This window comes from Antechinus flavipes, chromosome 2 (genome assembly GCF_016432865.1).
Source record: "Antechinus flavipes isolate AdamAnt ecotype Samford, QLD, Australia chromosome 2, AdamAnt_v2, whole genome shotgun sequence".
NCBI lineage: Eukaryota > Metazoa > Chordata > Mammalia > Dasyuromorphia > Dasyuridae > Antechinus > Antechinus flavipes.
The window spans coordinates 439,096,119-439,109,225 of NC_067399.1; the positions used below are offsets into that span (position 1 = coordinate 439,096,119).

At 40.3% G+C, this 13,107-nt stretch overlaps 1 long non-coding RNA gene across 2 annotated transcripts; it reads right to left on the reverse strand.

The window, feature by feature from the left end:
• Window positions 1-863: 863 nt before the first annotated feature.
• On the reverse strand, window positions 864-4,625 carry LOC127546942 (uncharacterized). Of its 2 annotated transcripts, XR_007950051.1 has the most exons (3): window positions 4,294-4,605; window positions 1,894-1,948; window positions 864-1,802 (listed from the first exon to the last, which is right to left on the reverse strand). It is a non-coding gene; the product is annotated as an uncharacterized LOC127546942 (long non-coding RNA). The 2 variants fall into 2 exon arrangements; XR_007950050.1 differs by lacking the exon at window positions 1,894-1,948 and having other exon boundaries at window positions 4,294-4,625.
• Window positions 4,626-13,107: the final 8,482 nt, after the last annotated feature.

Consider the following 13,107-nt stretch of genomic DNA (forward strand, 5'->3'; position numbering starts at 1 on the left):
ATGATCTTATGAAAGCAAAAACATCTCAACCATAGATCTAAAGCTGAAAGTAACTCAGAGGCCATTTGTTCTAATCCCTTCCTTTTACAGATGAAGAAACTGAGGGCCAGAAAAATGATGTGATTTGTCAAAAGTCACATATGAAGTAAACATCAAAGGTGAGATTTTGAAAAAAGTCTCTAGAGTCTGGAGAATCAATGCTTGTTTTCCACTGAACCCAGGACTGCCGGAGCCAATCCATACCCACATTGATTGTTAAATTTTCAGCGTGAGTATTTATACCTCAGCAAACTATAAATACAGCTTAATTTATTGTCTTATTAATTATTTACATTTAAGTATTAATGATGCAGAATAAACTTAAAAGTATGTTGTGTCTCTCTACGAGATCTAGTAGTTAAACATTTACCAGCACACCCCTGCCTTTGCCTCACTGCCTCCAGGAATGGAAATTAAGTCCAGTTTTACTGGAACATCAGTCATGTGAGTGGGTGTAGGAAGAGATAAGACCAGAAAGGTAGGTTGAATCGGAATGTAGTATAATGGAAAGAGTTCTGGACTAATCAGAATCAGGAAATGTGAATAGGACCAGCAGCTTTGGACAAATCACTTTACCTCTGAGTCTTTATCTCTCTGAGTCTCAGATTTGCCAAGGTTGCCAAGGGTTGAAGGGGACCTTAATGATTATCTAGTCTAACCCCTGCATTTTATAGAAGAGAAACTGAGGCCCAAATAGCAAAGTGAACTGTTGGGGTCCTCAGCTAGTACAGACCTGCTGACACCAGCTGGTGTCTGAGCACTTACTCACAATTATGGTCGACTCTACCACTTTCGGAGACGTATGACAGAGCAGTCTGACACCCTTTATGCAGTTAAAGAAGCTTTATTGCTTGGTTACATCATCTTGTCTCTCCTCCTGCTTCCTCCCTCTCCCTCTGCTGTCCTGTTCTTATACCCTTCTCATCTCCCCTGCCAACGTGTCCCAACAACAAGTATGTGTTTAGCTTGTGTATCCAGGAGCCCGACTCCTGAGATGGTGGGGGCGATCTCGATTTGGTGCATGCTCGATGCCTGTCCTGGTGTGTCTACAGGGTGTGTACCTCAGACCTTTAGCCAGTGAGGCAGAACTCACACCCGAGGCCTCCATATCCTTTCCCAAGAATGAGCTGACCAAGATCCAACCAGCCAAAGACCACAAGGGTCAGGTAGCACAAGACTCGTCTTTGCACAGACTTGTTGCCTATACAAATGGGGCATTATGTGCAAGGTACATGGTGAAGGGTCTCAGGATTAATGCAGACTCTTGTTATTCTGTTCCCTAGCATTCTTGTTGCCAGGTTCCCTAGCATCTCCCCCTTTTTGTATTCTATGAAGGGGGTGCCACTCGGCTACCAGTCCTGCAAGGGACTGTTGTAAGAGAGAAAAAGCATCAGAAAATACAAGGTAAAAGCAACAGCAATACGATAAAAAAGGCAATTAACAGTAAAATATTTGACAACCATGAGGGTATTGACAGTGTATGTTGATATATCCAATCAATAAGCTCATGAGAAACATCATTAGGGAGGCTGAAATTTTTTTTGATAATACATTAATGTCAGCTACAAACTTTGCCAGTTCTTGGATTTGATTAGAGCAAGTCCAGGACACAGCCATTTCAGTCTTCTCTTCTGCTCTCTCTTTTCTGTCGACTGGTGTGTCCTGGTCCTCCTTTTCCGCCTCCTTTTGCTCTTCTTCTTGTTCTGGAGGTCCCAGGAGTCAAAAGGAGTGGGTTGGCACCCACTGTCTGGCTTCATCGGGACCTGGGATGTTATAAGCAGACCCTATCACCCATTTGTGCACCACCCCCGGCCCCTTCCATGACCGTCTGGTATGTCTTTCCACATCACTCACCATTGAGTCGGAGCCGTCCTAGTATGGGGAAAACCTGTGAATCCTTGACCTGTGGCTAGCAAAGAAGCGGAAAGCTGGTGTAAGGCGTAAGATAGCTGAAAATTGAAGAAAATTAAGTGTAGAGAGCGGCGTCCAATTGGGACTGAGTTAAGCGTCCCATCCCTCCCCCTCTCCCTCCCCTTTTTTGCTTTTGCAGCACGGTCTTCAGCGAGCACACACTCAACCACTGTCTGGCCTGTGGGGCTATAAGGAAGGCCTATGAGGTGGCGAATCCCAAATTCCTGTAAAAAGAGAGCAAAGCCTTTAGAGGAATATGCGAGGCCATTGTCAGTTTTAAGGCATGATGGAGGGCCTGCAAGAGAAGCAGTGAGGCAGATGTGAGATGGCGTGCCTGGCCGCCTCGCCTGGTTGAGTAGTTGCCCACAGGAACTGGAAAAGGTATTGATTGAGCTGTTTGAAGCATAAAAGATATATTAGTATTTCTGTCTTCAATGTAGGCAAAAAGCAAAGAAGAAGAGCCTTTGCAGCATAGGCAGTCCAAAACAATGTTACATGCCTGAGGAAAAAATTCTAAAGCTTTAATTATAGCAAACAGTTCATTCTGTTGAGTAGACTCATAGGGGGTGTGGAGAACCCATTGTTGATTGGTATTAGGGCATATTATCACAGCTTTCCCTGATTTGGTGGCATCAGTGAACACTGTTGGGCCCACGGCTGGTTCTGTAGATATTATCTTATCTCCGTCACCCATAGTGGGCTGGTCATCTGATACAGACTATCATAGGTTTAAAGCTTACAACAGACACTATGGAGGCCCACAACAAATTATCCTGTGCAATAACTAATATGTGTTGTTCTGCTATGGGAGCATGCACAACTGGGTAGGTCCCATTAAGCCATGGTGTCCTTTGTATGCAGGACCAGAGAAATCCAGCCAGCAAGTCTGTCCAAGATACTATGACCTTTGTGGCTCTTTGAGGGTACAACTGCGTGATAGGGTCCTCTCCTTGATGGAACATGACATACATGGGGGCATTTTTTTGTATGGTAAACTCAATTGAAAGGATGGGGTCTATGCGTGTGAGCTGTTTAGACCATATTGTCGAACGGAGTGAAAACTGTCTCTGGCTACTGGAGTCCTCTGACAGGGGGACAATAGTGAAGGATCACCAGGTAAAATGTCATATAAGGGCTTCATTAGTGGAATAGGAACTACTGACCTCATCCATTGTATCAGCCCAATCACCTTTTGAAAATCGTTCAGAGTCTTCACTTTGATCATATCCAATTGGGGAGGACGTAGAGAAATATACACTCTGTCCACCACATAACCCAAATAAGAAAAAGGAGATTGAATCTGAGTTTTATCAGAAGCATTAAGCTGCAGTGCGGTGAGGATTGCTTGTGCACATATTGTAACTGAATTTCATCACTAGCATCTACTGCTAGCAATAGATCATTGATATAGTGGACAATCAAAGCACTGGGAAATTCCTGCCTAACCGGTTGTATTACTCTGTTAACATACCCCTGACACAAAGTTGGACAGTTTTACATGCCTTGGAGACCAACAGGATGAATTATCGTGCTCATTGAAACTGTACAACCGTGGGGGTAGTTTTAACTGCCGCTTGCTGTAAGAAAGCCACAAGAAGGTTTTCAAGCTGCTTGTCTGATCTGTTCCTCCTGCTCTCTTATACTTGGGCTCTCTAGTTTCTGTTGAAATCTTTGGAGTGCTGGGAGTGAGATACTCATACCTTGGCAGCAATGGATACAATCGTGCCGGCAGGGGAGAAAAAGGCAGAAGCGGAGGTGAGGTTTCTAAGTCTGGTTCTTCCATCACTTCTTCCCTGTTCAGGGATCCCCTGGTCTGGCATGTACTCAGGGTAAGTGGACAGCAAGCAGCGCCTTTAAGAGCTGCTCTGACTATCCCAAACAGCATAAAATCTGTGTCTTCTAAGACACCAGGAGTTGTGTCCTCATAAGAAGTCATTTGGTACCCTAGAGTGTCAATTTTGTCAGGGTCAAGTCCCTTTTATTCCAACCATAGGGACACTGTCAGAAGGTTTTTTTTTTTTTTTTTTTTTTTTTTACAAACTTACTGCATTGTTTAAGATGTACCATGATGTGTTTCTGTTTAACCCATTTATACATCTGTTTACTGCACACATCAACAGTCAAGGGTGTCACTGAAGAGAAACTGAAATTAGATCCCATCCTGGAAGGCTTATATCACTTCCCCGGTCTCAACCGCCCCATTTAGCTTAGGCTAAGTGGCTACTCTGTCTCTGGATGCTCAAAACCTGGATTCCCCTAACTTCGGTCTCTGTTCGGGCACCAGTTGTTGGGGTCCCCAGCTAGTGAAGACCTGCTGACACCAGCTGGTGTCTGAGCACTTACCCAATTATCGTCACCTCTACGAGCTTCGGAGATGGATGTCTCTGGATACAACAAAGCAGTTCTTTATGCAGTTAAAGAAGCTTTATTGCTTGGTTACATCATCTTGTCTCTCCTCCTGCTTCTTCCCTCTCCCTCTGCTGTCCTGTTCTTATACCCTTCTCATCTCCCCTGCCAACATGCCCCAACAACAAGTATGTGTTTAGCTTGTGTATCCAGGAGTCCGACTCCTGAGACAGTGAGGGTGATCTCGATTTGGTGCATGCTCGATGCCTGCCCTGGTGTGTCTACAGGGTGTGTACCCCGGACCGTTAGCCAGTGAGGCAGAACCCACACCTGAGGCCTCCATATCCATTCCCGAGAATGAGCTGACCGAGATCCAACCAGCCAAAGACCACAAGGGTCAGATAGCACAAGACTCATCTTTGCCCAGACTTGTTGCCTATACAAATGGGACATTATGTGCAAGGTACATGGTGAAGGGTCTCAGGATTAATGCAGACTCTTGTTATTCTGTTCCCTAGCATTCTTGTTGCTAGGTACTCTAACAGTGAACTAATTGTCTAATTGAGTGGCAAAGGAAGATTTCAAACCCTGGTTTTCTTTCTTTTTTTTAAAAATTTTTATTATAGCTTTTTATTTACAAGTTATATGCATTGGTAATTTTACAGCATTGACAATTGCCAAACCTTTTGTTCCAATTCCAAACCTGTGGAATACATGGGACTTGATCCTGACAAAATTGACACTATAGGGTACCAAATGATTTCTTATGAGGACATAACTCCTGGTATCTTAGAAGACACAGATTTTATGCTCTTTGGGATAGTCAGAGCAGCTCTCAAAGGTCGCATCCGCTGTCCCCTCATGCTGAGTACACAGTTCTAATTTGTTCCCCCCATCTCCTGTCCCAGATGGCAGATTGACCAATACATGTTAAATATGTTAAAGTATAAATTAAATACAATATAAGTATGCATTTCCAAACAGTTATTTTGCTGTACAAAAAGAATCAGACTTTGAATTAGTGTACTATTAACCTGTGAAGGAAATAAAAAATGCAGGCGGACAAAAATAGAGGGATTGGGAATTCTATGTAGTGGTTCATAGTCATCTCCCAGAATTCTTTCGCTGAGTGTAGCTGGTTCAGTTCATTACTGCTCTATTGGAACTGATTTGGTTCATCTCATTGCTGGAGATGGCCTCGACCATCAGAATTGATCATCATCTAGTATTGTTGTGGAAGTATAGAATGATCTCCTGATTCTGCTCATTTCACTCAGCATCACTTCATGTAATTCTCTCCAGCCCTTTCTGAAATCATTTTGCTGCAAACCCTGGTTTTCTGATTCCAAGTTCAGCATTTTTTCCAGTCTTCTGTGCACATTTCAATTAATTAATTGATCATTAAGAGCTTCATATGTGCCAAGATCTGTGTTAAATGCTGAGTATTCAAAGAAAAAAGTAAAAGCTCTCAGATGGGATTAGGGAAATTCCAAGTGAGAAAGATCTTATTACCAAAGCAGATCTTTTCCTGCTCTGCAAATAAGTCTAACAGAGTTGCCTGGGAGGGGGGGAGGGGAGGGCACCTAGAGGTTAAATGATTTGCTTAAGGTCATATCGCTAGCAGGATGTGCCAAAACAGAAGGACTCAAAGGCAGGTCACCCTGAAGCTTAGGCTAGCTCACTATCCACTAGCAGTTCTCCTGGATGCTGAGGCTAGCTCATTATCTATGGTGTTTACCTCTGGCCCATAGATGGCTATGTACATAGCCATAGATACAAGGTAATTTGTAAAGAAAGATATTAGCACCCAAAAGGAGATCAGGGATCAGGAAAAGACATCAAGTAGAAAGTGACCCTTCAGCTGAGCTTTGAAGGAGGATAAGGGTAGCTTTATCTGGGCAAGGGGACAGCCAATGCAAAGCCATTGTTGTGGCAGATGATGCTTCTGCATGTATGAGGGACCATTAGCCATTTTGGCTAGACCATCATAAATGTAAAGGGAAATAATGTTTAACAAAGTTGGAAAGTTATTTGTGAAGAACTTTAAAAACCAGATAGAAAAATTTGATTTTGATTCTTGAAGTAATAGGAAGCAACCACAGTTCACATAGAAGAGGACTAGGACCACCTTGAATGCAAAGATCAGTAATTTCATGCTCATTGCTGGAGAAATGAGACCCATTTTAATAGAGCTGGTAGAGTTGATAGCCTACAATAGGCAATGCATTGCCTGAGCTTTCCTCAAAACCCAAAATACTATTAAATAAGGCCATAAAACGATTCTGGAAGCTGAAGGACCCACAAAAGGCCAGAGCAAAATAATTTTCTGGTCAAAGACAACTTAGGTCATAAGGAAAGACCTGTCATACTAGAGTGAGAGTGGAGCACAGTCCCGCACGGGTTGACCTGGCACAGACCCAGACCCAGCAAACAGGAGCCGGCCTTGGCTTAAATCAGCAACAGCTGCTTCTGGAGTTCTAGTCCACAGATGGCGAGGGAGTTGAACAACCAAACACAAGATTACAGGGGTCTCTTTGCTGGCACTGGGGACAGCACTCTGTTGCTTTGCCCATACTCAGATCTATCGCCGAGCTGGGTGGCAGTCCCAAGGCAAGAAGCACTAGCACTTCAGAATTTGCTGCTCCAGTGAAGCAGGGACTCTCGTCATGGTTCCAGGGCAGAAAAGAGTGTTTGTGGTGACCCACAGACAAGACCACAAGCCAGAATTAGTAAACTCTCTCTTTAGATCATACCACCTTGGAAGAACTGAAAACTTAATAGATCTCTAGAAGTATATCTGAAAACAGCTGCAGAAAACCCCTGAAGCTTGAGATTGCCACTCTAGAAGCAGAGTCCCATTTTAACAAAGAGTTAAAAGTCAAAAAATAGAATGGAAAAATGAGCAAACCACAGAAAAAGATTCTGACCATAGAAAGTTATTATGGTAATAAGGAAGATCAAAACACACATTCAGATGAGAAATAGCCACAACTACAACATCCAAAGTCTCCAAGTAAAATATGAATTAGTGTCAGACCATGGAGGAGCTCAAAAAGGATTTTGGAAATCAAGGAAGAGAGGCAGAAGAAAACTGGGAAGAGAATAAGAGTGATGCAAGAAAATCATGAAAAAAAACAGTGAACAACTTGATAAAGAAGGTACAAAAAATACTAAAGAAAATAGCTAAGCTAAAAGAGCAAAAGGGGTAGAGAAAGCCAATGAGGAAAAGAATGCTTTGAAATGCATAATTGGCCAAATGAAAAAAGAAGCACAAAATTCATTGAAGTTTGACTTCTTAAAAAATTAGAATTGGTCAAATGGAAAAGGAGGTACTTACTGAAGAAAATAATTCCTTAAAAATTAGAATGGAGAATTTAATGGAGAAATTAAGAAACACTGAAACAAAACCAAAAGAATGAAAAAAATTATTAATGTGAAATATCTCATTGGAAAAACAATTATCCTAGAATATAGATTCAGGAGAAATCTTTGGAAAATTATTGTACTAAGTGAAAACCATGATCAACAAAAGAGCCTAGACATCATTTTTCTTTTCTTTCTTTTTTTCCCCCATAATTATAACTTTTTATTGACATTATTTTATTTAATAATAACTTTATATTGACAGAACCCATGCCAAGGTAATTTTTTTACAACATTATCCCTTGCACTCATTTCTGTTCCGACTTTCTCCTCCCTCCCTCCACCCCTTCAACCAGATGGCAAGCAGTCCTATACATGCTAAATATGTCACAGTATATCCTAGATACAATATATGTGTGCAGAACTGAACAGTTCTCTTGTTGCACAGGAAGAATTGAACTCAGAAGGTAAATATAACCTGGGAAAAAAACAAAAATGCAAACAGTTTACATTCATTTCTCAATGTTCTTTCTTTGGGTGTAGCTGCTTCTGTCCATCATTGATCAATTGAAACTGAATTAGATCTTCTCTTTGTAGAAGAAATCCACTTCCCTCAGAATACATCCTCATACAGTATTGTTTTTGAAGTATATAATGATCTCCTGGTGCTGCTCATTTCACTTGGCATCAGTTCATGTAAGTCTCTCCAAACCTCTCTGTATTCATCCTGCTGGTCATTTCGTATAGAACAATAATATTCCATAACATTCATATACCACAATTTACCCAACCATTCTGCAATTGATGGGCATCCATTCATTTTCCAGCTTCTAGTCACTACAAACAGGGCTGCCACAAACATTTTGGCATATGCAGGTCCCTTTCCCGTCTTTTTTATTTTCTTTTTCTTTTTTTAAATTTTAATAGCTTTTTATTTATAAGTTATATGCATAGGTAATTTTACAGCATTGACAACTGCAAAACCTTTTGTTCCAATTTTTCCCCTCCTTCCCTCCACCCCCTCCCCTAGATGGCAGGATGACCAGTAGATGTTAAATATATTAAAGTATAAATTAGATACACAATAAGTATATGTGGCCAAACTGTTATTTTGCTATACAAAAAAGAATCGGACTCTGAAATATTGTACAATTAGCCTGTGAAGGAAATCCAAAATGCAGGCAGGCAAAAATATAGGGGTTGGGAATTCAATGTAATGGTTCTTAATCATCTCCCAGAGTTCTTTTGCTGGGCGTAACTGGTTCAGTTCATTACTGCTCTATTGGAACTGATTTGGTTCATCTCATTGCTGAGGATGGCCACTTCCATCAGAATTGATCATCATATAGTATTGTTGTTGAAGTGTATAATGATCTCCTGGCCCTGCTCGTTTCACTCAGCATCAGTTCATGTAGGTCTCTCCAGGCCTTTCTGAAATCATCCTGTTGGTCATTCTTACTGAACAATAATATTCCATAATCATATACCACAATTTATTCAGCCATTCTCCAATTGATGGGCATCCACTCAGTTTCTAGTTTCTGGCCACTACAAACAGGGCTGCCACAAACATTCTTACACATACAGGTCCCTTTCCCTTCTTTAGTATCTCTTTGGGATATAAATCCAGTAGTAATACTGCTGGATTAAAGGGTAGGCACAGTTTGATAACTTTTTGAGCATAGTTCCAAATTACGCTCCAGAATGGTTGGATGTACTCGCAATTCCACCAACAATGTATCAGTGTCCCTGTTTTCCTACATCCCCTCCAACATTCCGCATTATCTTTCCCTGTCATTCTAGCCATTCTGATAGGTGTGGAGTGGCATCTCTAGACATCATTTTTCAAGAAATTATCAAGGAAAACTGCCCTGATATTCTAGAACCAAAGGGTAAAAGAGAAATTGAAATAATCCACTGATCTCTACCCAAAAGAGATTCTACCAAAAAAGTCTCCCAGGAATGTTATAGCCAAATTCCAGAGTTCCCAGATCAAGAAGAGAATATTGAAAGCAGTCAGAAACAATTCAAGTATCTTGGAGTCACAATCAGAATAATACAAGATGTATATCTTCTATGTTAAAGGATTTGAGGGCTTGGAATATGATATTCTGGAAGGCAAAAGAACTAGGATTACAATCAAAAATCATCATAAGGGAGCAGCTAGATGGCACATTGGATAGAGCACTTGTCCTGAAATCAGGAGGACCTGAGTTCAAATCTGATCTCAGACACTTACCACTTCCTATTTGACCCTGGGTAAATCACTTAATCCCAATTACCTCAGCAAAAACAAAAACGAAAAGAATCATCATAAGACTCAGCAAAACTGAGAATAATCCTTCAGGTCTGTAAAATATCGTTTATTACTTAACCCTGGGCAGTCACTTAATTTGCGAATGCTCTGGTGTTACCCGATATTTCACATTGCCAGTCTCTCCTAATTCTCAGGGCATCAGAGAATCCTCTGGCCACTGACCTTTGCAGTGTCAACTAATTTTACCCGGCTCACTTCCTCTGAGGTCTTCAGAGGTCTCTGGCTATGATTTCTTGAATCATAGTTTAATAATCAATAGCATGCTCAAGAACAGCCATGTGCAAACTTAAAACCTTTATTATACTTGCTCACATAATGCCCTGACTTGTTAACTCCCAAATGAACCTCTGGTTTGCGAGAGACCCATGTGTTCCCTATCAAGCTCCTTACCTCTCTTGGCTGGCTATTCATCCACTTGGCTCAGCTACCCCAGGATAAAGAAGCGACCTCCTGCTGCAGCGGGCTTAAAAAGGGTCTGTGAGATCACATACCCAGCCAATCAGAGAGGGAGCCGTGTCCCGTTAAAAAGCTATCTCTATATGCCTGGGATCCCGCTCATGGAGCAGTCCCTAGCCACAGAAATTACTTCCGGGCCATTCAAACCTCCTGTTTGCACTGGGCTTAACTCATAAAAGTATTCTTACAAGGGAGAAAATAGATATTCAATGAAATAGAGGACTTTCAATGTTATTGGTGAAAAGATCAGAGTTGAATAGAAAATCTGACTTTCAAATACAAGACTCAAGCGAAGCAGAAAAAGATAAACAGGAAAGGGAAATCATAAGGGTCTTACAAAGATTAAATAATTTACATTCCTACATGGGAAAATGATACTTGTAACTCAAAAACTTTCTCATTATTAGGGCAGTTAGGAGTATATATAGATAGAGGGCACAGGTGTGTATTGAATATAAAGGGATAATGTCTAAAAAAAAATTAAGAGGTGAGAAAGAGGAATGCACTGGGAGAAAGGGAAAGGGAGGAGAAGAATAGGTAAATTATCTCATAAAATTGGCAAGAAAAAGCTTTTACAAGAGAAGGGAAGAGTAAGTGAACTCCTTCTTGTCAAAAATGGCACAAAGAGGGAATAATGTACATACTCATTTGGGTTGGAATGGAAAGGGCTGGAGGGGGCATGATAGAAGGGAGGGCAAATTGGGAGAGATGGTAGTCAGAAGTAAAACATTTTTGAGGGGGGACAGGGTGGAAAGAGAGAGAATAGAATAAACAAGAGGGAAATAAAATAAAGGAAAAAATAGCAAAAGTAATTGTTAAAATTTTTGAAGCAAGTTTCTCTATAAAAGCTTCATTTCTCAAATATATAGAAAATGATATCAATTTTATAATACTAGGAGTCATTCCCCAATTGATAAATGATCAAGATATATAAACATTTTTCAGATGAAGTAATTAAAATGATCTATAGCCATATGAGAAAAGTGTTCTAAATTGCTGATTAGAAGAATGAAAATTGAAATAATTCTGAGGTACTACTCCATACCTATTAGATTGGCTAATAGAACAGAAAAGAAGAATGACAAATATTGGAGAGAATGTGGGAAAAATGAGATATTAATATAGTGTTGGTAAAGTTGTGAACTTATCTAACCAAGTTTGAGAGCAACTAGATTCAATGGGCTATTAAAAACTTTGTATACCCTTTGACTCAGCTGTGTCACCAATAGATCTGTATCCACAAAGAGATTTTAAAAAAAGGAAAATGACCTATATGAATGGAAATATTTATAGCAGCTCTTTTCTGGTGGCAGAGAGTTGGAAATTGGGAGGATGCCCATCAATTGGAGAATGGCTGAATAAATTATGCTATGTAATTGTGGATGGAATATTATTCTATAAGAAATGATAAGCAGGATCCTTTCAGAAAATACATGAGTTGATGCAAAATGAGACTCATTGTGTTCATAATAACAGCAATAGTATAAGATGATTAGCTGTGAAGTCCTTAACTATCCTCAGCAATAGAATACAACTTTGAAGGACTTAGGATGAAAAAATGCTATGTTCAAAGAATTGATAGTGTCTGAAGATAGACTGAAGAAGGCTTTATTTTTCTTGATTTTTTTTTTTTTTTTGGTTTGTTTTACTTCACAACACAGTCATATGGAAATATGTTTTGTGTGACTACACATATATAACCTATTTTGAATTTTGAATTGCTTGCCTTCTCAATAAAGACGGAGAGGGAAGAAAGGAAAAATTTCGGAATCTACATTTTAAAAACAAATGTTAAAAATATTTTTACATATAATCGGAGAAAAATAAAATACTAATTTTTTTTTAAAAATAGGGTTGGCATGTTTTCCCAGTGACCCTGCCCTGATTTAGTCAGTTGCTCCCTCCTTTCATGTCCTATTGTGTCCCCATGTCTCTCCTACAACTCTGCCCTGAGCTTTGGACTAAGTATTAGATTTGTATGCGGCTTTTCCTTTATAGTGGATTGTAAGCCTCTGAGGACAGTGACTAGATCCTGCTTTGTTCTTCTTTGACCTGCATTGACCTTTATGCACAGTATGTGCTCTTGCACAGGACATGATTTTTCCTCCGTTAGGTTGAAGAAATTTTCTGTTCTCCTTTTTCTGGCTTATTAGTGCTAACAGCTAAGGAGGAAGTAGAAACGTTGTGAGGGGAAAAAAAAGCAGAGGAAGGGTAGAGGCTGCATTCTTGGAGTTTACATAACCAGGACACCACCTTCTGATTGATCTAGTTCTTAGCTGCAGCTTCTATGACACTAAGGGCCATCCTGGAGTATTCTGCAGTAGGTTGGGGATCATAGGGTTGTGAAGAGAAGGGAGGAGGGACTTGACAGGTTTTAACATTTTAGGCATTGCCTCCTAACACTTATCTCTTATCCTAATCACTTATTTCTATGCTGCAAAGTTACTTCTGGTGGTGATGGTGGTGGTGATGGTGAAAAACTCCAATGGCCCCAAGAGCCCATGAACTCCAATAGTTTGTTTGATAACTATTTGGTAAAAAAGATAAAAATTGGAAAAAAATTATTTTTTTTTAAATGAAGCATGAAAAAAGTTCCTTTGAAACCTTATGAAGCACATTCCACTGAGAAAAACCTTTGTGGCACCAATTATACAGATGGGAAAATTGAGACCCAG